General features: G+C 44.8%; 1 protein-coding gene across 8 annotated transcripts in view; it reads left to right on the plus strand.

Annotated features, from left to right (window-relative positions):
* Positions 1 to 1,059: 1,059 nt before the first annotated feature.
* Positions 1,060 to 24,651, plus strand: part of SPSB1 (splA/ryanodine receptor domain and SOCS box containing 1) — a 34,301-nt gene continuing 10,709 nt past the window's right edge. The window contains exons 1-2 of one of the 8 annotated variants that reach the window (XM_046903271.1): positions 8,578 to 8,662; positions 11,605 to 15,591. The gene's annotated coding sequence lies outside the window, so the exon portion shown is untranslated. Of the gene's footprint in view, positions 1,211 to 1,260; positions 1,633 to 2,444; positions 3,648 to 4,191; positions 4,291 to 8,577; positions 15,592 to 20,203; positions 23,541 to 24,651 lie in introns of those variants that run through there. The other 7 variants (XM_004947450.5, XM_046903270.1, XM_046903269.1 and 4 more) reach the window with 7 other exon arrangements.

The raw sequence follows: 24,651 nt of genomic DNA on the forward strand, positions 1-24,651 counted from the left end.
TGTCTGACCGCATGGCCAGAAAGGGGTGTTCAGCTGCTGCACCACGGCCTTTGCATTGCAAGGTCCTGGGGCAGATGCAGCCTTCTCACTTGTTCTGACAGGTCAGTGTGTTCAGCACTACTCCCTGCCCCACTGTGCATCACTGAATGTCCTGTTGTGAGCAGGACCTCACTAAAGAAATGACATAACTGCAGGGAGCTTATGGTCCCTGGGGACCATGCAATTTTGTTGTAAGTTGTACATTCATGCATGGCCCATGAAACGTGGCCAAAAGTCTGCAGCCTCCCAGGGTTCAGCAAGTCCATATACCCAGGAATTACCTTCAGCATTACCTCTCTGAGTCCTTAAGAAGAGCACAGAAAGAATAGCAAGTGAGTACTGTAATTAAAAGGTAGGTAAGGAGAACATAGTTCCACAGTTACGGCTGCACCCTGTGCTGCAAAGGAGCTTCGACAAGGACAAAAGCAAAGCCCTCTGCAAGCAGGGACATGCAAACATCACCCTAATTAACCCTTGGGGGTACCCATGCCACAAGGCTCACCTCATTTATGATAAGCCACCACTTCATAGCTGCAAGCTGTACCGGTACAGACACTGAAACTGAACCATCCCAGGGATGTCACCTGGCCATCTGCTGTTTGGAAAAAAGACTGAAATGAACCGTCGTACTTCCCTGATTTATATTTCTAAACAAATCCATTTTAAAAAAGGGAACACATCTCCCTAGGGGTTTGCAATGCAAATGTTGCAACGGTGTCCACCCATCAGGATGAAATTCATTAAACAGTGGCTAGACTGAGCAGCAGCCTTTTTCCTCACAAAGAATGAAACAGAGAACGGATGAAAAGCGCTGTTTCAGTCATTCTTCCGGCAGAAAGGGCAGGGAGGACTCCGGCAACCTTCCACCCCAACGCCCTCGGGGCCGTAGCGAGGCTGTAGCGGGGCCGCAGCCGCCCGCTGGGCAAACGCGGCGGGGCCGTGGGCGGGGCCACGGGCGGGGCCGTGGAAGGGGCGGGCACGGTGCGGGCGCTAGTTGGGCCATGTGACGCGCGGCGCCCCACTCGCCGCGTCTGGCGCCGGGAGGAGCCGGGTGCTGCGGCTGCAGCCTGCCCGCCGCGGCGGGGGCGGAGGGACGGGCGCTCGGCGGGGCGGCCCCGCGAGCAAGACCCGGAGCGGCCGCTGCCATGGGCCGGCGGGCGCCCTGGGAACGGTAGGAGCCGGCGGGGGCGGGCGGCGGGCGGCGGGGCTCGGCGGCCTTTCCCCGGGGCGGCGGCCGGCGGGCTCCGGGCTGCGGCGGCCTCCCCTTCCCCGCTTCCTTCCCCATCTTCTGGAGCGGAGCTTCTCTCGCTGCTGCCCCGGCCGCGCGTGCTGCCAGAAATCCGTGCCGGCTCCAAGATAACAACAACTAGAAAAATGAACGAAACGCTGGGCTGAGACCGGGCTTAGCGACCCGCCGGTGCAGCTCGGGGGCTCTCGCAGCTCGGCGTGGCTCGGGCACCGTCTGCCCCCGAACCTCACGTGGGGCCCCTCCTGGGGCTGCCGGGGTGCGGGTGGGCTGCGGGAACAGCTGGCGCAGCTGTGTGCGGGTTTGCAGAATAAACACCGATAGTGTCGCTTAGACGATGACTTTAAGTAAGTTGGGCTCACTGAGGAAGTGGCGTTGTTTGTTCACCATCTGTGGTTGCAGCGCTGCGTTTGGTGGTCTCTGGAGCACGCCTTGCAGGGGCTAATTTACATGTCAGCTTTTTTTGTACTGCCTAAATATGTGTTGGTATGATGGGAGCCTACATAATCCTATAGCTGAAGTACCTGGGGTGTTTTTTTTAAAGGGAGAGTGAAGTTGCTATAGCCTGGTGCCGATGCATGGATCTGTGGTGCCTGCTGCCTGATGGAGAAGCGGGCAGGATGGGACTGATGAGCACAGAGGCCGTGCCTGGTCTCTCTGCTCCAGAAATCTATGCTGGGAGCCATTGCTCCAGATAAGGAGGTTTACAGAATGATTATAGAGATGAAAGCTGCTGCCTTAGAGAAAGGTTGGCTTTTCTTTCCCTGATAGTGATGCGGGATGAGTTTATGATCCTTTTGTCCCAGATGTGATCTTTTTCAGTGGAAGAGATCTGGTTATAGGATCGACGGGGTCAAAGTACCTATTCTTAGCCTAGGAAGAAGGCTGTTTCTGCAGTGAGTCGGTTGGGAAGCTACTGGGAATGTGATCGAGCTGTGCTGCTGTTTACAGAGCAAGTGGCACTGTGAGAGGCACTTGACTGGCTTTGGAGCAGTCTTCCCTGGCCAACCGGCTGCTGGTGCGGCTGTCCCCTCCCCATTCATCAGCATGCCTGGCCTCCAGCCCTGCTGTGGCTCTCAGGGGTTCTGATGATGGATGCACAAAGCTGCAATTTATTCTTCTCCCCCTTAGTTCTATTGAAGACAAGAGATGAACTTCAGCAGCGTATTCCTCTGGGGGGCATTGTGTTGTTGCAGTACATCAGCAGCAAGCTTTCACAGCCCCTATCCTGTCTTAGAGGTTACTGAATTGCACTGTAATGTGATTGGAGTTTGTTTGTAAACTTATGTTAGATGTTTCAGAGATGTGGTTTTGTGTTCCGGGAACTGGCTAACTGAGATGTGCTGTGTTTGTGTGGAGTCAGATCCCTGCAGCTGGATACTGGATGTGGAAAATATGCTCTGCTTGCTGCTCTCCTCTCTCTCTGCCCCTCTGTTTCCTCTCCTCAGAAAAAGTGACAGAAGTCTGCAAGGGCTGTCTGTCCCTTCAGATCTGTCCTGAGGGTTAATTAAAAAATCATGGAGCTAGCCAAATTAAGTCTGTCAATGGTGAGCCAGTCAGGACGTGGTGTACGCCAAGCTTTGTGAATGAGTGCAGACCACTGACAACCAATCTTCCAAGTTAGTGTTCTTTTTGCAGAACCTAGGATGTGGCTCTCTGATGTTCAGTGTTTCAGTCAGATCTTACGGCTGATGCCCCTGAATTGATGGAATTGGTGTTTGAAGGCCAGCTGAGGCTGGCAAGCTCTGATACACCCATATGAGCTGCGCTTACAGTTTTGGACTGATGCATATATATATATGTATACACTGATTCAGTCTGGAGTCAGAGCTTATGTTGACAAGGGGAGCAAGGATTAACTGGTGTTGGCAGGGGCTATCGATGAGATGACCTCAGCAGGGCTATGCAGCAGTGCTCTGTTGGTGCAGCTTATTTTGCTGTCATGTAGAGGGAAGCTTCTGCTTGTGTTAGCTGGTAGAGTTATGGCAGCATTATAGCAGCACCTATACTAGACATTCATGGATTACACTAACAAGCTCTTGACCTTACCAAAGGCTGATACGCATGGCTGGCTGTGAAACTTGCTGCTCTGTTTCTCCATGTTTGCAGGCATGTGACAGGAGTTAGCAAATTAAGCTGCTGGTACAAGATACAAGTTAGACACCAGTTGCTTTCAGGCAGAGATGTGTAATGCCTGCAGAATGCAAATGAGTAAATGTCTGAGAGCCAAGATTGCCAAACTGCGGTCACCACTGCTTTGCTGGTGGTCACCATAGCATGGGTTGATGTCAAGGTGCTGACTCACTTCCAGTTACTACACAGCTTTGAACAACAAGGATCTTCCTCTGAGTTACTACTCCATGTGAGTAACTGCGACAGCTGCTGGTGTTTCAATAAGTAATTACTGGGGGTGAAGGTTAGACTGTGTGTAGCCGTCCTTGGTGAGAATGGGGTACATTCTGGAGGAAAAAGTCGAACACTTAGCAGAGTGCAAGTATGAGGAAAGCCTAGGATAGTACTAGCTTCCAAGTATGTGTATGGAAATACTAAGCAGTATCACCTTTTCAAATGAAATAAAAATGGGGAAGGGATTGTTCATAGGCTACCAATTCTGCACCGTAGGTAATACTTCTGGAGCACCTGGGCTAGAATAAATCAGCATGCTGGGTTAAGCAGGAAATTCTCTTCTGGCTGATCATTGGGTTGGGTGAAGGAGGACCATCCAGCTTTCTGGATGGGAAACTGAGGGTGACAGTAGGCTGAAGGAAGTTAATTCTTGTGCACGGAGGGATGCCTTCCTGAGGGAATTGCAGGGAAAATTAAGAGGGGCATTAAGTGTAAACTTAAGTCTAATGTATAAATTATCAAAACAGGTTTTGAGCTTGCTTTTTTGAAAACTAGAACTCTGTCAAGTCCAGATGAGAGGTGCAGCACCGAGATCTAGAACTTCAGTCTGTCATAATACTGTGCTGAGCCATAAAAGAACACCTGCTTCTGGCACATGGGTAAGGGGTGATCTTCAGCACTTTAGCTTATTGACTTGTTCTAGGCACTCCCTAGCTGAGAGCTATTGCATTGTTTTGTTTAGTAAATGTGCAGATCTGTCTAGTGCTGTGAATTATTTGTTGTGGCTGTGAGTAAGAAGTGCTGGAACACTTGGGATATCAAGCAACACTGCTTGATATCACTGCAGTGTCCAAGAGAAGTCTTAGTATTAATTCTTGTTTATAAAGCTATCTAAAACTACCTCTGGCTCAAGCTGATCAAGTTTTTGACAGCTGTATGTGCCTGTCTAGGCACACCAACTTGTTTCTGATAAAGACTCTGCCAAAGGGATGACTCTAAATCAAGAAGTCTTTCTGCTCCAGCTCAGGCAGCCACCGAAGTTAGTCCTCGTCCATACAGATCCTGAAGTCTGAGATCCTGTTAGCTGTATCTCTGTTCTTTGTGGAAGAATGACTTGTGTGTTAGCATATTCATTGTTGGGAGACACCAACTGCTTTGCACAGGCTTTAGCTAAGTAGTTTCATAGGGATTTAAAAGCCAGTGACTTTCTGAATAGTGGATTATTAGCTAGTCACTAAATCTGCCTCTGTCCCCATCCCCCTGAAATGGAGCTACAGTGTGATCTCGGAACAAACCTGCCTAAGAGCTCTGGAAGCAGACTGAAATAGTATGGCACTGATCCTGAAGGGGCTCAGGAGTTACTAATGCTCCAGAGTTGCCCATCTGGAAACTGTGTGACTGAAGAATGTTCTTACACACAGGTTGTGGCTTAAATCCCGACTGTGGGTGTTCTGTAGCTTTGAGGTGATGTGAGCTGCCTCAGCTCTGTAGTGTTTAAGGGAAGGAAATACAAGCAGACTTTCCCTGATAAGATGGATGTGATGTGAGCTGGATGCTATCTGGAGGTCCACCCCCTGCATACAAAGGGGGTGAGTAACAGTACAGAGAGAACATCAGCTGAGCTGTGATTAATGTCCTGCTGTCAAGCTGAAGTGGAGTAAAACTGACCTAGCCCTATGGACTGGTACTGCAGGCTGCCTTTCCCCCCCTCTTTGGAAAGAGTATGGAGAGTAGAGCAGTTCTTTAGCATGTTTACTCTGTTTGTGCTCTGGGCACAGACCACTGGCATGAACAGATGTATTTTTTGTGGCATGTTGCCATGCCTGGGATGGGGCTTAAGGTCCAGAGCTTTTCTAGGCCAGCTGGTGCTTGTAGCAGTCTGACAGTGTTGTGTGTGCCCCAGGGAGTGTGGTTCAGAGGGATGAGTGCAGGGCTGTGAGCCAGGGACAGCTGTAGACTAATCCTTTCTATACATCTGGCTTGATGTGTGGCCTTGCTTCAGTCACTTTGTGTTTTGCTTTAAGGCTTTCAGAAAAGGAGAAAATAAAGCTAACATTCCTCTTATCTGATCACCTTTGGCAAGGATGGTTGCTAATACCAGGTTTTGTTTAATGGTATCTACGCTGTGGCTCATCAAGCAGTTGGAGTAGGAAAGATTTAGGATGCATGGGCGAAAATCTTTTCCCTGTCCACAGTATAGGAGCACCACAGCTGAGAGCTGCTGTAGGCTTTCTGTTGTTTAATTCATATGCTAGAAGACTTGCCTCCTCCTGATTGTCTGCACTGTTTAAGCAGAAAGACTTTTTTTGAATGTGCATCTTTCTGATCCTAATAGAAACAGTGACCTTCCCTTGCCTTACCTGTTCTTCTTAACCTTGGAGAATCTTGTTCACTAACCTTGACTTTAGGCTTTGCCTAACTACTTTTCAAGTATTTTTTGCTCTGCTAAAAAAATGCGAAGATGGATTTTTTTTGTGTGTGTATTGAAGGAGTGTTGCTACTGCGTACCACTGAAGCTTTTAACCTGCAAAGCCTCCCCTGGGAGCCAGAAGCTTTTTACATTTACAGAACACACAGCACACAAACATCTGCCTGATTTCAAAGCAAGAGCAGCAACTTTTGACTTAAAAGAAGGTAGAGTCTGACTATGGAGTTTGGAAACATGGCCTTTTTCTCTTTTTCTTCAAGCCTAGGAGGGAAGTTTGATGAAGCTCTTAAGTTGGAGCAGCTGTGTAGATGTTAGATTCAGAATGCTTTTTTTGGATCACCGGTATGTTATCACGTCAGGAATCTGTCCTGAGGAGGCTGCGGATGGGACCTTGACACCATAAATGTACAAAGGCACTTGGATGCACAAAAACAACAGAAACAACTTGATTCTAAAGAACATGAGCCACTGATGGTAAACAGCCAACAAAATCAGCCGAGGGCTAAGGCTAAGCTGCTCTCTACATGAGAAGACTGCATTGGTCTCAGATGTTTAGAAATCTGTAGTTTAAACTGTTGGTAACTTCACTGTGGATAACTTCTGGTTTTAAGGACTGTTTGGAAGCTGAACTCTGTGTTAAGCAGCGGTGTGAAGCGTGTCTGGATTCCAGCTATGTTGTCTCAAGGCTTGAAGTGTCCTGGAGTTGGGCTAGGTGCATTTCTCACTTAGACACTGATTCTTTTTCATGTCATGTTTTAGGATCTCTACATCTGCAGAATTGTAGCAGGGTGGGCTGTGCGGCAGGGAAGCAAGCAAAGGACTGCTGCTTAGTGAAAAGGATAATGACTCTTGAAATACTTCCAGACAGTAGTCTTGGTCTGCATTATGGAGGAATTGGGGCGCTGAGTACATGGTATGGAGGGGCTGCTGCTGTTCTGTTGTCAGCTGTTCTGCATGAGACTATTTCAAGTCAATTTTTTCATAGTTATTTAAAGGCTAAGCATACCATGTTGTTGAACTTGGATGATGAGGGAGGGATTGCTTTGTCCTATTCCAGTGCCAGGGCACTGGTGTGTTGGGACCTGAAGCCTCAGGTGGTGCCCATGTGAAGAAACAACTGCTAGTTTGTGAACCAGTTGGTTTCAGGGGGAGCTGAAACAGGAGGACCAGCACTGAGAAACTGTTGAGTAGTTGCAGAAGAAATCCATTGACATTTCTACTGAAAAGAGATTTTTGGGCGGTATAGATTCAGAAAGAGCCTGACTTATCAAGGTATGGGCAGGCATTGCAGCTGCTTGGACTGCCTGTTCTGGGACTACTGATAGCCCTGAGCTGCTGCAGGTTGATGTGCTGTGGTGTTACCTGATAGCTTACTGTCACAGCTGTATGCTAATGGCTTGAGGCCTTGACTTTCTTGCTGGATGTCCCACACAGTCTCACCTCTAGTGGCGTGGGGTGTTCCATTTGGCATGTTGTGCACTTCTAGCTGGAACAAACTGGAGGTGGGTGGTGGGAATGAATCAACCTGAGCATTTCTTTTTGTGTGAGCCAAGGCATTGCTTTCCTCCCTACTATATCACAGCTGTGTCTCTCTTGCAGCAAGGATCAGATAGACATAAGTGGTTTCAGCCTCAGATTTGGCTCTGGTATTGATTCAGGCACATGCATGTCTTAGATTTTGCTAGTGTAGCTTAGTTTGCAGCCTAAGAAGAAAAGGGCAGAAGGACTGCATACATGGCACTGATTCCAGCAGGATATTGCTGTAAGGTTAGGTATGTGGCATGCTGTCTTGCCAATGTTCAGCTGTTGCTGGCATTTGTAGAAGTTAAAAAAAAAAAAAGTTAATCTCATGTGAAGTAGCTGTGTGTTTGGGTAACAGTGAAAATCTAGGGGAGTAGGGGCAAAGCAACACAGTAATGTGCTACTGGTTGTCCAAGCTGTGGGTTTGATTTCTTGCATGTTGGCATTTGGGAGGGAGGAAAATAAGGAAAAGTGTTCCGTTTCTTAGTACAAGCTCACTTATGTGGCTAAGGTTCATCCTGGAATTTGGCAATACTGCCATCTTTTTATCTTGCTGAGTTTATCAGCTTCATGATGTACTTGAGGACCAACAAACTGCAAAATAGCTTAACTTTCTGAATTCTGTGCTTGCAAGAAGGTACTGAAGGAACTCATCTCTCCTGGAAGGTTCACTCTACACATTTCCTTATGTGCTTTTGATCCTCTGGGAGAGATGCGTGCCAAGTGACTGAAAGATGTTGCCTTCTAGTGAGATTGTTGGGGAGGGGCAGTTCATGTGCCGACACAGGCCTGATTCTGCACTTCTGGCAGGAATCACATTAAAACTCCAGGCTTGGTATCTGAGTAATCGGATCGTTGTCCAGCATGCGGACCCTGAACTGGATTTGCAAGAGGCACAGCTTTGTGTGTCAACACTTTAAGTGGGAGGGGACATCTGATGAGAGTGAGTCTGGAAGGAGCGGTAGCCCACATCTACAGGCAGACAGATTGTGTAACTATCCTTGAGCTTGCTCCACAGCCAGAGCAGCACGCGGTTTAACTAGAGGAAACTTGCCAAGTGTGCTGTCACTCCAGGATGGCAGGTATGTCCAAATGCTTCCCTACAAGGAATTCCAGTGAATCTGCTACATTAGTGAGTTTGTTAGGCTCAGAATAGAATTTTGCTATTAGGTGTACTTATCTATGTACTTGGTGATATTTTCTCTAAGGATTTCCTGCTGTTCACTTTTTCTCCAGAAAGGGGTTTGGTTGCAACTCGTGAGGTGCCTTCAGTCTGCCCTTTATTGTAGGGATGCACTGATGTTCTCTCTCCAGACAGGTGCCTCTGTGTACAAGGGATCAGCTTGCTGCTGTGGGCACTATTACTGGTGTGGGCCAACAGAAATTTCGTCAACTAAACTTTGCTGTTGGGACATGTGCCATGTCCCTTGACTAACTTCAGTAGAGAGAAGCAGGTTTGGGCATTAGGCCAGAGAGGTGACCTGCTTTCTGTTAGGCATCTAGAAACATACAGGAGTGAGTTATATGGCTTATCCCCAGCTGGACTCTTAAATGCAACTCTTAAATGGGTTAAATGCAACAACACTTCTGTCAAGTTGGAGGATGACTGTTAATGGTTTCTCTGTGTCTGGGAAGAGACAAGAATTGCATGGCTCTTACTTTTAAGTGGGAGGTAGTTCTTTGATGCAGGTAAAACCTTAATGGGGCACTGGGGAGCTCAGCGTGCTATCCATCATGCATTAAGAAGGATGACTAATCCTCCCTTTGTATTTGAGGTTGGAGAATTACTTTCTATCTAATGGTCATTAAGGTGAATGAGAAGGATGAGCTACGTGATGAGGTACAAGTAAGCATTTGGAGCAGTGTGCTCTTAGGTTGTCAGGATTCGGTTCATGTCAAACCTTGAGGAAAAAAAATTGCCAGCCAGTCTCAGTTTCAAGACTGTTCTTGAAAGAACCCTTAGCCTCGTGGGAATTTCTGTTTCAAGGTGAAGTAGTAGAGCAGGAGGCCTGCCAGTGACTTCACTGCTGAAACAGCTTTTGTGCTAATGAAGTGTTCCATGTATTGTTAAATCTTGTTTTAGCATGTCCAAGCCACTCACAAAGCAAGCTGGTCATGGAAATCCAGTTTGATCCAGGGCTGTGGTGCTGAATGGGCATCAGGTGGAAGTCCTCTCATATCCTTGAGTAGACAAGGCAGATGGCCCAGCAGGTGGCAGGACAGCAGTGGTGAGGTGGCTTTTCAGGTTGCTGAATGTAACCCTTTTTGCCTTCAAGCTTGATACAAAAGCTGGGTGGTCTAGTTAGTACATTGCTAGATGCCTTAGCTGGGGTGAAGATTTCTGCGCCAGCTTTAAGTCCTAGGGTGATGTCCCCAGAGCACTGGAATTGTCAGCCAGGAACAGGTGTAGGATGAGAGAGTAGTTATTGTAATGATTCGACTGTAGAATTAATGTAGCATGCTACATTTTGTCTGATGTGAGGCTTTTAAGGAATCAAAGTACTGTTGGGTGTGGTGGCTTTACTTGGTATTTTAGGCTTCGGATATCCTGGACAGCATACGTTTATTCCATGTTTGGAAGGCTGTGGTGGACTGAACGGTGGGTGGCAGTGGCTGCCTTATAGCTTTTAAGTTGGTGCTTGTGTGCAGCAAATCTTGGCTAAGCTGTACAAACCAGCCAGCCTCCTCAAAAGGAGTCAGGGCTTCAGTGGCAGCTGAGAAAGAGGTGACCGTACTTTGGCTGAGGCTCGCCAGCCTTAGAAAGGAGAGAAGCTTAGAGATACTGAAGGGTTTAGTAGCTACATAATTGTTTCTCAAGAATTCTCACTTGTTAAACTCTGGAAATTCAAGGCATCTTATCTTCTTCTGCTTGCTCCAAGGTATACTGCGTTTTAAGAACAGATCTCCTGTTTCTTCCTCTTTGTATACACTTCTTAAGTTCTTTTCATGTACTTCAAACTCAGTTTCCTAATTGGAAACTTTCCACTGATGTCATGGGAGCTTTCTGTGGCCCACATCAAATAGTTTGGTTCACCAGGAATTAAATGACTGTACAAATGTTTATATTAAACACTTATTTAGAAGGCATGTTGATTTATGAGGACCTATGATGACTATGGTATGTTGGGAGGATAGGTTGACTGTACAGGCTTTTGTGTTGTCTTTGAACTGTAAAAAGTACCAGCAGCTGTGTAATGCTCAGATAAGACAACGGAGGGCTGCTTACATCTAATGCACTTGCTCCATCACTGACTCTTGCAGTGTTTCTTATCTCTCACACTGGAGAGGTTTTTGAATATGTAACCTTAATGGAAAAGACTCAGACAGCAGTGTCTGGAATAGTCAGAGCAGAAAGCAGCCAGCTTAATTATAGGTACTGGAATTTCTGTTTTTGAGAGGAAACCCACAGTTTAGTCTGCTGAGAATCCCAAGGGAAGGAAGGAGGAGATGGTGAACATCTATGTTCTTCACACTGTGCTTACTCAGGCTTCTGTGGTGGTGTCAGGGCACTTGAAAGGTAGAAAGAAAAGGGATAAATACTATCCTGGAATTTCCTCCCCAGTATACCTCTGACATTGAGGACCATCATCTCTTTTCTTCCCTGAAGGTGATTGTGCTCCTTTATAATTTAAAAGAAAGACCTTTTGGAAAGCTGCTTGGGGTGGTATGGAGTCTTCCTTATGAACATGATGTGCTAGTAGGTATCTTTGGAGTAGGCTGACTTAGCAGATAATTTACAAAACTTGCTGAGCTTCATTGCCGTGTGTATCTTCCCTGTGAAATAAGTGAGTAGGACAGATCCGTGCCTCTGAGGTGGGCAGTGGGTAAGTCTTCAATAAAGCCCAAACTGTGTTCAGTTACTCACTTTGCAGAAGGCAAAATGCTTTTGAAAACTTAATGTTTTATATGCCTTACCGGAAGAGTAAGGCTGTAGGTATGGCTTTGATATCTGACATTGAACATATTGGTGGGCAGAAACTTTTCAGGCAAAGCATATGTGAATGTTTTTTTTAACTCTTTCCAGAAGTTACAATATTGGACTGCCATCAGACTGAACCAACTAAAAAGCCAAAAGCATCCATGCATAAATTGAGACCTCTAGGACATTACTCGGCCTTGAATACAGGCTAACTGCTTGATCCCTAAAGGGGATTCCATTCCCTTTACACACATTTTCCTTACAGTATCCTTTCTGAAATGGCTGTTGTAAAAGCTGCCGTGGCTATTTTTAATTGCAGTGTTCTTATGTTCCAGAATCATGCTTCTTGGTGTAGCTGTTGATGCTGAGGTTTTGGGGGATAAGTATTCTTGTGGCTGGGGCTGAAGATGGATTACTCCATTGTGGACTTGAGTCTGAATAACTAAACTAAACTGGCCTAGAGTAAAAACTTCATGTACTTTCACATTTGATCTGAAACAGTGACTATATATGTGTGTGTGTGTGTTTGTATTCTTGTTGCCACAGTTTGTGTGATGTGCTTTAGTCCATTTCACTTTGTTTCTCTGGTTTCAAATTTGATTTGTCTAGTTGCACTATATGGGGACAAAACTTCAGGCAGCCAGGCTAGAACAGCTTTGAGAAGTTCTGCTGTTATGTGAAGCCTTGTGCAATTCAGGGTGATGTAAGAACCCAGATGAAGCTTTTGGTAACCCTGCTTATCTCAAACGGTTGTAGTGATTTCCAAGGACCCTATCAGGTAATGGTGAAAGCAAAACATTGCATCATATTGAGACTGCCCAGCTGTAGCCTTCATTCAGATGTGCAGCGTCTCTTCCTAATTACGGTATGTCCCAGGTCAATTATATTTAAACACAGTCTAACCATGCCCTTAATTTTTTTTGGCTAATGACAAGGCAGAAATCTAGTGAGACATCATCCCAGAATGCTCTGCTTTGGGGAGTTTGTGTAAGTTCCAGTAAAGCTGGCAGTGTGAGCTGTCTCTTGTGTAATCTGTCTGCCAGGAGCATCCTCTTAGCTCAGCACTTTATTGAGAGTGGCTGTGGGGTGGTTTGTTGCTTGTGTGCGTGGTTCTGAGCATGCTGATGGAGTGGTTTGCTAGATGTTGACAAATATATCAGCACTAGTTTGCATATTTATCTGGCTATCTCTGTGAATTTTTGCTCATGTAAGCAGTTTGAGTTGCATCGCTTCTGGTTGCAACTTCAGGAGTGAGGTTAGCACATCATTTTCAGAGAATGGCAATGAATTGAGTCAGGCTGAGTGCACTGTGTTGGCTTCTCCTTTTTGCTTGATTGTTTCAACCATTTTAAAGGTTAGATAGAAATATAGGTTTCCATGTTAGCTGCAAAGGTAACCAATGAAAGGATGGAGATCATCAATGCCCTTGCAGAAATCCTTGGCTGAAATCAAAACAAATGTGTATGCATGGTAGTTGAATGTGGGCAGCCAAAGCATACACATAGCATTTAGATTTTGTAAATCATATGGTGGATTCATGTTTTACAGATAATCTTCATGCAATGTGCTTGCGCTTTGTAGTGTTGTTCTTTCTGGTCCCTTATGGGTGCTTGCACCAAGCCTTAATAGATTAAGTTTTTTTGCTGCTTAAAAAGTAGAGGGAAAAAAAGCAAGAAGGCCTTTTCCCCACCAAAAATGTCAGGATGGCAGGTTGTGAGTCTATGTAAGAGGCGCTTAGATGGTCTTGTCTCAGAGGTACTGAGGCCAGAAGAATGAGGTGTTTAGATATTCTTCTCTTTCAGTTGTGTGAACAGAACATAAACTCTCACTTGGTTATTTTGCAATGGAAGCCCGTTGTACAACATGAGGAGGCTGCACTTCCTCATAGCTTTTCCATGCTAGGAAGGTTGCTGTTCTCTGCCATACTGTATGAGCTGCCAGTAAATCTGATTAAAGGTTACAGAGATGCAGAGCACAGTTGATGTACCCTTGACGCACTTCTGTGACAAACTCAGTGGCTCTGTGTTGCTGTTACAGGTCTGGACTTGAGCACAGTATCTAAAAATTTGTATTATATAACAAACTCATGGTGATCCTGACTTGACTTTTTGCAGAGAACAGACAGTTCTAGGCAGACAAGAAATGCCAATGCTTTTTTCCTTTCTTTACTGGCTGTGTTGCAAACCATTTATGCCAAAACATTCTGGAGGCATTCTGCCATGGTGTGACTCTGCTTCCTTTCTGCTGAGGGAGATCCCTCGGAAACTGCTTTCACTGTGGAGGCTTGGAAAGGAAGAGGGAATTGAAAGCTGTGGTGGGGGATGTTCTGGACTTGAGCAAGCCAAGGTGCTTGATTACACTGGGTAGCAGGTTTAGATTTGTCTAGACTCTCAACTGGCTGTTGCAGTGGTTGAAGAAGAAAAATTGCATCTTCCAATTGGATTTAGAGTGGGTTTTTCCATGGCTTTTATTATGTTTTAAGGCTTGTTGTTGTTCCCAGGTCAAACTTAAATAGAAAACATAAGACTGCTGCCAGCTTTCTATCACAGACACCTTTTATCTTGCATTCATCTCTTCCAAGCAGATGCTGCTTTCATTTCATCTATTTCTTGCTACAAGACTGAAATTAACAGCCCTTTGATGTACAGGGAGAAATGGTATTTCAAAGCAAAGTACCTAGTGATCTTTGATAATAGAACTGTTTTTTATATTGAATTTAATTCTGCATTCCTTCTATGAAACTAATCTGAACGGTGGAAGCTCCCAATCCCTGTTTGCTCAGAGCTGTCCCTCCTTGCTTGGGAACATCGTTGGCTGTTCTGTTTGGGTTATGAGGTACAGATGAAGCTGGGCTCATCACCCTGGGGCTGTGCATGGGGAATAGGCAGACACTGGTGTGATGCAGTGCTCCTGCAGATTGTTTTCTTCCCAGCTGATAAGATTCAGTGCATGGTTTAGTATTGCAAGAGTGGCAGCCACACAGCTCAAGGTGGAGTACAGCAGAGGAAAGGATCTGAGGAGAACAAGTCTTCAGACACTTTGTTGTGGTAGTGAAGCAATCCATAGCCGCTAGCCAGACAGACTTCTTCCGAGTCCACCCTGCCCCCCCTAATCTTCCTGTCTTCAAAGACTTGTACTGAGCATGAGGTTTGTGTGAACATCCAGCTTTTGGCTTTCATGTTTTCCACTTAAAAAGATGAGTTCTGTTCCTGTAAGGTGGAGCACTTCCTAAAGGGTGATGTGGCTGAACTGCATGCACGGGAGTATTGTTTCCAAGGGGTGTGCTGACCCTTGCAGGGAGGGCTGCTGATGGATAAGTCTGAGCCACAGGATGGTTCATGGAGCAGGTGGCTCAGGGAAATGGAGAATTCCAAAATTTAAGCTCTGACTGGCTTGGCAATCAGTCAGGATACAAAAGAAATGATTGGCTGCCTTTACATGTGATGTTACAGGAGCTATCTGATGCAGAGTAGGCACATCCTGAGTATGGGTTACTCAAGCATAGAGACTGGGGGATAATCCAAACATTTCTGGAGATGAATTGCAAAAGGCTTTTTTTTTTTTTTGCAAGTCAATATGCTTTTTGCTGTCTGCCACATCCTACTAAAACCTGCCAGACTTACTGAAGGAGGCTGGAGAAAGCTTTTTTTCTGATAGTCAGATGCTGGAGGTATTAAAGAATCTGACCAGCTTTCAGGCTAGAAAGACTAAACTTGATTTAAAGAGGCTGGGGTAATTGTGTGAACTTGTGCTTTGGATGCACGTGCAGGGGTGTTGACTTCTGAAAACATCCTTTGGCTAAGTGAATAGAACAGCTTTCTAAACAGTCTGTGAAAAAAGATCACTTCCTCAGTGACTCAACTGTCTCCTCTTGTGAGGTTTTTGTCTTCAGTAGCGACACTCTCAGTCTCCACAGACCTCCACAGGGCAGGAAGGACCTGAATTTATAGTCTGAGAAAGCTGGGAAAGATCTACTGGGTGTTCATACATCAGGATGTACCTTCATTCCTCTTTTTCAACACTTAACAAGCCCAGGATGAAGTGATCTGGGTAAACAGTGTAGAAAAAAGCTGTTTTTTTCCATGTGGCAAGGTAGGATAAAGACCTGTGAATACCTCAAATGTATGTTTAAATTGCTTAGTAATTCACTGTCGATTAAAAAGGCTGTACTGCATGTGCTAAGATTTATTTGACCTGAGGATTAACACTAAGTGAAGCCTGAAACTAGCTGATTAAACTGGAATGACTTGAACAGGGAAGAGGATATATAATGCTAAGTGTAAAATTTCTCACCACAGAGAGAGTAAGCCATTGGAACAGTTTGTCCATGGTTTGTGCTGTCTCTATTTGTGAAGGTTTATCAGAGTAAACTGGATAAAGCTCTGAGTAAACTAGTCCAACTCTGCTATGAGGAAGAGATTGAACTGGAGACCTCCAGAGATCCTTCTCCCCCTGAATTATTTAATGATTCTATGTGAGCATCTTGCTGTAGTACTGTCAGAAGACGGTTGATTTTTGTAAATGGATGCTGTCTTATTAGCTGATAGACAACAGGACTTAAAAGTACAGCCAGGCTGTAACTTGTGATTTTTGGTTGCTTGTTTCCCAGAAGGCAGCTAGTCAAAAAACCTTTCATAATTGATTTCTGTCCTATAAATCACACAAACAGGTAAATTGCTTCTTCCAATTTCAGCATCACCACTGCTTTTAATCTCTCATTAAAGACTTCTATGAAATGAAACTTTCTTGTAGTCTTATCTCAATGTCACATGTGAGCTGCAAATGAAAATTTGATGCTGATTTCGCTTAAGCTGCTTCCATCCTACAGCATTGCATATCTAGTCACGGTGAGTCCTTTTTGCACTGACAGTATACAGGATGCTGATTTTACTGTCACTGAGCGTGCTGCTCTGTCCTCTTTGATTTTGCAGTATTCTGTTTGTGGTGCTATAGGAACCTAATGCACTGGTGGGAGGGAGCAGTGATCCACTGTTGGAATGGCCTGGGTTTTTTTTCTCCTTTGTGGCCCAAGTTTCAGTTTTCTGTAGTGCTGATGAGCAGTACCAGTCACTTGCACAACTTCCCCTTTAGTATAGTTGTATTTGATGTAGATGTGTACTGAAGCTTCAGACGCAATAAGCCTATTTGAGGGCAACAGGCTGAGTAATCTAGTGCTTGGCAGCTGCTCTGCTGTGGGGATTTTTGCTTTACTGCTAGCAGTGCTTGTGACATCTTTAAATGAAAAGAGGAAGGAGGAGGCTGTAGCTGGGCAACCTTAATATTGAAATAGCTCAAACTGCAGATGGTTTTCCTATGAGAAAAGAATCCTGCTGGCCTGTGCATGGCTGCAGACTGAACTGACTGTTGCTTTTAGGAGTGGGGCTTGAAACCCTTATAACGTGCTGTATCTTACATTTTTCAAGTCATGTATTTGAAAAGTACTTTTGTGGACTGGAATACTTAAGTATATGTGATACAATGCAGTGAGATTTAACTTGTCAGCCTGTGACTGGCAAGCCAAAGCAAACTAGGATCCATGCTGCTTTCCCTGTTCCTTCAAACACAACATATTTGATTACAGGCTTTCTAAAAATCTGCTTCTAGGCCAAGGATAGCTAGAATAGGAGGCTGACCTCCCCTGGACTTAGAGAGGATAGCACAAGATGCAGCTGTGCAAGTTGATCTGCTCTTTCCTGCTGTTGCCTAGGAAGGCAGGAGAAAGATGGGGAGTCCTGGTAAATGATTGCTGGGACCTTTAACATAGATTTCTTTAAACAGGGCTGCTGCTAGCATTAAACCATGATGTGATCCCTTATTAACTCGGCTCAAGGGGAAAGGAGAGCCTTGTGACTGGAGTGTTTGTCTTATTGCCTTGTTTTATCCAATCTTGCAGTCTTAGCAGAAAAGAGCTTCTAGTACAGGAATGGAAACTTTCAACAGAGGTAGAAACATCGAGCTTTGTTCTTCCAACTCACTGTTCTCTTCCACATTTTCATTCATTAGCATTTTCTTATCAGGAGATACTTAAATGGATGTGAGGGCTGAGCAGTGAGTTGTGTGGAGTACAAACTAGTAAATGGGGAAGTAACTGCGAGCATGGAGTTCTGAGTAAGAAGGTGTCTCCTTATGGATTAGGTGGACTTCTTTAATGCAAATAGCTTTGTACATAAACATCTGCTGTCTACAACTGGTGGTCCAGTTGTGGAGGAAATGCTTTTCTAAATGCAGCTGATGGAGGGGTGTTGCAGCTTCAGTGCCGGAGGGAAGGAGAAAGAAACATGAGGCAGGAATGCCCACTTGGCTGGGTGCTGACTGTATGCTTTGAATACCAGTGCTAAACAGTTGATTACTCCATCTACTGAATGCCTTCTGGAAGGTAGTGCCAGCCAAAATAATTGTTGCTTGCTTTCCACTGATAATGAATTCTAATAAGACTGTGAGACTTGGTTTGAGCAGCTATCTAACCTACAGGTCCTGAAGAGGAGCTCTTCTTAGATACTTCCCTGCTGGTTGCATGAGTACTTGGCTATCTTGGAGCTGCTAAATTCTTAGTATGGTCTAAGGACAGTGTTACATGGTATCTGAACAGAAGCCTCAGTGTAATCCTTAGTTATAGAAGGGTTTTGCTGTTTTTTTTTTTTTGTTTGCTTGCTTGTTTTTTAGAAGATGGGGGTTGCTCTTTAATTTGAAGACAATGTGGCAATAGAAAGGCAGCATGGAGTTGGTTGCTAAGGAAGAGGGAAGTTGTAAGACAAGTACTGTTAGACACTGTGCTTGGTAGTTCAGTCCCACAAACTAGTCTTTCAAGTGCAGCTTGTTTATAAAACTGGGGCTTTCTGTGCTTGCTGTGTGCCAAACAGATCTCGACCTTATTGAGATGAGAGGCATCTCCTGGAAACACCACTTGTTTACATGCAGACTCTCAATAACGTAAGAAAAAGTGACTGAGGTGGTCAGACAGGTTCAAAAGTGTAAGAAAGGTGATCCTTTGGGGGTGGTGAAAGAGTCATGTGGTCTGCCTTCCTGCTAGCTGTACGACTGGTTTCCCTTAGTCTGCAAACAGATCAGAGCTGTCTCTTGAGAGTGTGTAAGGAGACTGGAACTGTGAAAAGCCTGTGTGTCGTGCAGGTGATTTCTGCTGTTGTAATCTCTATGCTAGCCTAGTTTTTCTCCTTGGAGTAAGCTCTCCCAAGACTCCAAGACACTAGTGCTTTCCCTTAAGGCAGAGACTACATTGAATCAATGTGGAAGCAGTATTCAATATAGCTTTACCAAAAAACTTTTATCTCAATATAAGGAAATCCCATCCCCACAGAATCTTGGCAGAAGGTGACAAATGTGGCCAGTGAGATGATAACATGATATGCAGGAATTGTCTTGCCTTGTCTGTGTAGTATTTGATCCAGGACTTCTGTGTTCTCTAAGTGGGTTTCTGCATACTGAAACGTTGGAGGGCAAGATGCTCAGACAAGTGCCTCAGTGCTGTTATGCTGCAGAATGACTGTGCTGATGGCTAATGTGTACAAAACACTTTGAGCAGGAGTTGGGCTGAGCATAAGAGCACAGTAATTGCAGTAACTTCGTAGTTTTTCTCCAGACTTTAATCTTTGGTAGCTGCGTTGCTTTGTAACCTCGCTGCCATTTTTCCCCTCTGCCTTCCTCAGAGGAAGAAGGGAGTTGTGTGGGTTTTCCTCCTTCTATAAAAACCATATGCAGGTGTTGTCCTTGCTCAGATATAACTGCCAAGCCACAGCTTTTTTGCTATTTTGTCCAAAAGTGCAGTGCTATGGCTCAAAGCTGAACTCGCTGCATCTGATCTTAAGTAGCAGCAACATATCCCTACTACAGCCTGTCCACATCATCTGTGTTAAAAATGAGGAATGTCTGCAATCCGCTTGCATGTGTTCTTAACTTGAGAGATGGTTGTTAGGCTGCTAGCTGAGCTGACCATCATCTGAGCATATGCCAATCTGTCCTGTGGCATCAAGCATGGTTTACACATTGTTTAGCTTAGTTCTACCTGGAACTGGAGCTCATCCAGTGAGTTCCCTGTGTAACAGCTGTCTGTAAATACTTGCTGGAAACTAAGTTTGAAGCTGCTCCTGGAAAATAGCGTTTCACCAGTTGGCTACAAACAGATACTCTAGACCAGCAGGATGTTGGAGAAGAGCAAAGGGGAGAGGTATAAGGAAGGTCACTTACTGCAGCTGCAGATGTGGGACATGGGAAGGGACTCTGGCTATGTTTCTCAGTGCTTGGCTAAGATGCAGAGCTGTCAGTTGTGTGGGATGGTAAACTCAGGACTCCATCCTGTTTTACAAGGGAAGAGCTCAAGTCACTGGCTTTCTGTTCTGTTCAGTCAGCCCCTGTTCACTGTGTATTTTACCATGGCTTCTCTAAGGTCCCAAGATCAACTAAGCTACACTTACTGTGCCATGTAATGCTGCTTATCCTGTCATGCAGGTGCTTGTATACCTACGTGGCAGTGTTCTGCAAAGTTAGGGATGTTTGGAGTTGTGTTCTGCTGTGTACTAGCATGCTGGGAAACCACAGCAAATTGCCTAGCTCCTTTTATCATGTCTGTCACAAGACCAGTACATAAAGTATTTCTAGCCAAAGTCTCAATGTCATGAGTTCAGCACAGTGTTTGCTCTGTAACTGCTCCCATCCATAAGTAAGAATGGAAAGGAAATGGACACCTCATAAGGCAAGGAGGTAAGAAGAAACTGCTGTCGGTAATGCAGAGGTCTGCAGCTGGCTTTGCTACCTTTTGTCTTAGAAGGAAAGGCAGGTCTCCAGCCCAGTATCTGTTAAGAAACAATGCTGTCTGCAATACACTGGAGTATGTTCAGGCATGTGGGGTGGATGAGAGGTTATGGATTGTGCTGATGAGCAAAGTAGTTATGTCAGTATAGCATACTGATCTTAGTGCTGTGCCTGTGAGTACATGTTAGTCATAAATGGGAGAGGCTGTGGCAGAACACGTGTTTTGCTGTGCTTCTAAAAGCTCATTAAGGAAGTCTGTCACTAAGTACATGGTTTGAGTGAAAAATAGAGCCCAACAACTGCAAGTCCTGTCTGTATTAAGACTTAATGCCCATCAAAGATGGGATCACCAGAGCAGTCAAATGGTTTGGATCTGCCTCTGGGAAGCTACTCTACAGAGCCTTGAAGAAACACCGTGTCTGGTCTGGTCTGTAACTTGACGTTGGCATTCATGAGCTATCTGGAAGCTGTAAAGAATCTAATGACTTTCCTGAAATATCTACTACAATTTCTCTGTAAGGAGAACCATCTTGAGTTCACTTCAAAGTTAAAGGAATACCTTAGTTTCTCTGGGAGGGGGGGGGAAGAACCGTTGTCATCTGTAACTAGCATTCAACTGCAGAGATCTCTGGCAGAAAGAGCTCTTTCTGCTTGAGCTCCTTCCATCAGTACAAATAATTTGCAGAGTAACCTCTTCCTATGCTGCTAGATTAGCTAGCATGCAGCTAGCAGGAGGTTGCTAGGTAGGCGGATAGTGGAAACTTAAGTTGGTTTCTAGTAGGTGGCTTATTTGAGGATGGGTTGTCACTTTTTTTCCCCTGAGGTTTTACCTCATTCAGATGTACTGATTTCTGAATAATGTTAGTGTTCTAGAGACCCAGTCACTGTACAGGGTGTAAGAGGTCGTGTTGTCTTCATCACGCTGCCTTCCAATGTTGCAAAAACAGCTAGAAAGCTTCTGCAGAAACCATCTGATCCAAGGAGAGGATTGCTGTATTCGTGTAGACAAGCCAGGACAAGTTGGTTTACAGCTGTAACAGTGTTATTCAATGACAGGCTCGTGGCTTTCTTAGCCTTTGCTGGTGCGTCTCATGGTTATGCTGGCTGCTTCGTGTACAAGAGAGCAGAGCTCTTGGTGTCTAGGACCATGAAATGTGCTGCTTAGTAGCTGAATGAGCATGTTGGCTTACCGATGTGGCTTGTTAGCTTCGTAGCCTAGGTAGGTCACTGCCAAATACTAAGCGTCTTGTTCTCCCTATCCCTTGCATATCATGTGCACAGATACTTGTCAAGGGGCTCATACTACTGGAGGATTTTCCTTTTTGCTGTTAGCTGGGACGTGTGCATCTTACATTTATGTGCCCTACCTTTCACAGTCTTAGTGATGGCAGTTTCACTTTCTTGAAGGGCATGCAGCCTTGCCAACAGCTAAACAAACTGAGCCGAGCTGCTTCTGTGCTTCAGTAGGTGAGGGTGGGGAAGATGCCCCTGTGGCAATATCAGCCTTCTACACAGAATAAGGTAGTGAGAAAGTTTGTCAGTGATGCCCAGACCACTGCTATGCAGTGAGGATTGTCTGCTTAGCCCTGATCCAAGCTCACTGCAACACTCAGAAATCAGCTCTAGCCACATTGCTAGTGGAATTATTCCTGCTGTCTGCTTTGTAGATACTTGTTCTCTGCTAACGCAGCACTGCAAAACTTCCTTGGCATAGGTGAGCTTACTTCATCTGCAGTTTTGATCAGCAGTTTAGGGGAGTGGGAAGGGTGTTCAAACTAGAGTGCTGGTGAAATGATTGCATCAGGGCTGAAGGTGGGGGGTGTCACAGCTATCTTGTGATCAGCTTCTGCAGTTGGGAGGAACACACAGTTCAAGCAAGGTGGTAGATTTAATGCTAAGAATTAATGCCAGGAAAAACAGGGAATCCTGGTTCTTTGGGACAAAGGCTTGAATACTATTTACATTTGAGGTGTGTGGGTTCTTTTCCCCACCCAGTTAGTATGTTATGTAGCACTGATGATCCTTCTTGGCTTTTTGCTTGGCTTTACGGGTGTAGTGATGAAGAGATCTGTTCTTCTCAACATATAGAGAAAAAACTTATGCCTAAGCAGCTTCTAGAGTTCACACCAAAGAAAGGGGATAGCTTTATGTGAGAGCTCCTTGGGGGAAGTGTGTTTGCATCTGGCATGTCAGATACCTGAAGAATTTGCTAGGTGTGAATCTAGGTAAGCTGCTGTCAGCAAGCTAGCAGTACTGTAGCTCCTATATGATTTTGTCTACTAGTTTGTGGGATGAATACTCAGCCCAAGAAAATTGACTATGTATACTTAATGTTTTCCTAGTGAAGTCATGGAAACCTGAGCGAAAGTGCATTTATTTTTATGGTCTCATTTTACAGGAGCTGTCTCTTATAGTTCAGCTTTCCAAAGGAGTAAGCAAGTAATGATTGTGCAGAATGTTTTATCTCCTGCTGAGGTGCTCTTGAGTCTGAAGACTTTAGGGTAGGGTGTTGATTCACTCTTTGTAGACTATGCAATCTGTTTAATGGTGTGGAGTCTTCTCTGTAGAAGTATCTTCATAAATGTGGGGAAAGTTAGGCCACAGTAAACTCACTAAGAGAGTAAGACTAAAACTGAGTCAGCGATCAAGGAATTTCAGGGTCTTCATATAATCTTGTAACTGACGTTCCAGACAGACGTCCTTGTTGAGCTGCAGCAGGGCTTAATTTTTTTTGCACTGTTACCAGACTTTTGTTACTGTCTGAAGTGCTTCAGGTCTTTCTTTCTAGTAAAGTTTGTAACTGAATGAGTGGCTTGCCAGTACTTGACCTAATGAAAACATCTGTTTTCAGTGGCCCATTGAGTGCCTCACAGGTGCTTAAACAACAGCATGAGTTTTCCACTAAGTTTTTTTTTGCTTTTCATTGTTTTGGTTAGGCTACTCCTAGAACTCTGAATGCTCTTGGGGTTTTGAGTTGTGAACTACCCATGCCAAATAGAAACATCAGCTCAGGGGTTGTTAATGGCACCAGCAGTGAGAGTGACTTTCTGAACAGCTGGTACAAATACTTTGCCCTGTGTGGGGATGTGTGACTGGGACTTCAAGGGCTTTTGCTGCTAAGTTGCTTTCAAATTGAGCTGAAAATACGCACAGTACCTTGTTAAAATTCCTGTGTCACTTGGAGATATAGATACCTGAAATAACCTCCTACTATGTGATAAAACTTGCAGGGGAACAGCTTCTTGGCTTCACATGAAACAGTGAGGGCAGCTTGGGTGACTGTTCTTTGGCTTACATACAGTGCATTGATAGCCTGGATTGCATTTGTTGTGTGCTTAGATGAGGTGAATGAGTTTGAGCGCTGACATAGGAATGAAGTGAATTGACTTGGAATGATACTCAATGTTTTGAGTGTGGATGGCTTTATTTAATCTAGTCATGTGAAATCATTTCTTGAGATTTTCCCCTTGGAATCTGGGTGACATTAAGGAAGCAACTGAAGTTGATTTGATACCAAGAAACTATATCCTGTTGTGGATATCTAAGGCTGCTGTCTGCATGGCATCAGCATGATTGGCTTCTTGGTTGCATTTGAACATCAGCTTAAGGGGCCGTGGGCACAGAGAATGTTTCTGCTTTGTTGTACACACCATTTTGGTGAAATGAACTGAATTGACTGTCTCGGTCTGGAGATGTCAGTAGTAGGCAAATACATGGCCTGATTCATGCTGATCACTAAATTGAAGAAGTCTTTACCAACTCTGCTCCGACTACCGTATGTGTTCTTTTCCTTGCAAAGCTCTGTAAAAAGCTATGTTTTTCCCATTGAGCTGCAAGGACTCTGGCATGTTCAATTGAAATGGTTTATCTCCTACCTTGATCTGTTTCTGGTAAGCAGATGCTCTGAAGCTTAGGATGTCTTTATAGTACAACAAATCATCTTGCTGTAAATAGCTGAACTGAGGGGGATACTTAACTGCCTGAAATTAATAGTGAATGCTTTGCTCTGAGACCATTTTGTAATTGTTCCAAAGCTTTTTAAGTCTAGAAGGTTAACAGAAAAACTGAAAATATCATGGGAATAAAATAGTGCCATGGGAATGGGCATATATTTATAAAGCAGAGCAGAATTCCAGAGAGCCTGAGCTGTTGATGTGATAGATAAAAGTACTCTGTGCTTGCATTTGTATTTAAAACTCTAGTGTTCAGAAGTTTTGGAGTAGCTGGATCCCTAGTGTATCCCTTCATTTATGGCTGGCTGCATCTCATGTCAAGATAACCAGAGCGTTAATCCATTAGTTAGGAAGGTAAGCATCTCTCTGTCCTGCTGAGGGAAAAGTGCCCGTATTGTCTTCTGCATGAAGAAGCATAATTATGCCTGCTGAT

Source organism: Gallus gallus, chromosome 21, assembly GCF_016699485.2.
Source record: "Gallus gallus isolate bGalGal1 chromosome 21, bGalGal1.mat.broiler.GRCg7b, whole genome shotgun sequence".
Classification (NCBI taxonomy): domain Eukaryota; kingdom Metazoa; phylum Chordata; class Aves; order Galliformes; family Phasianidae; genus Gallus; species Gallus gallus.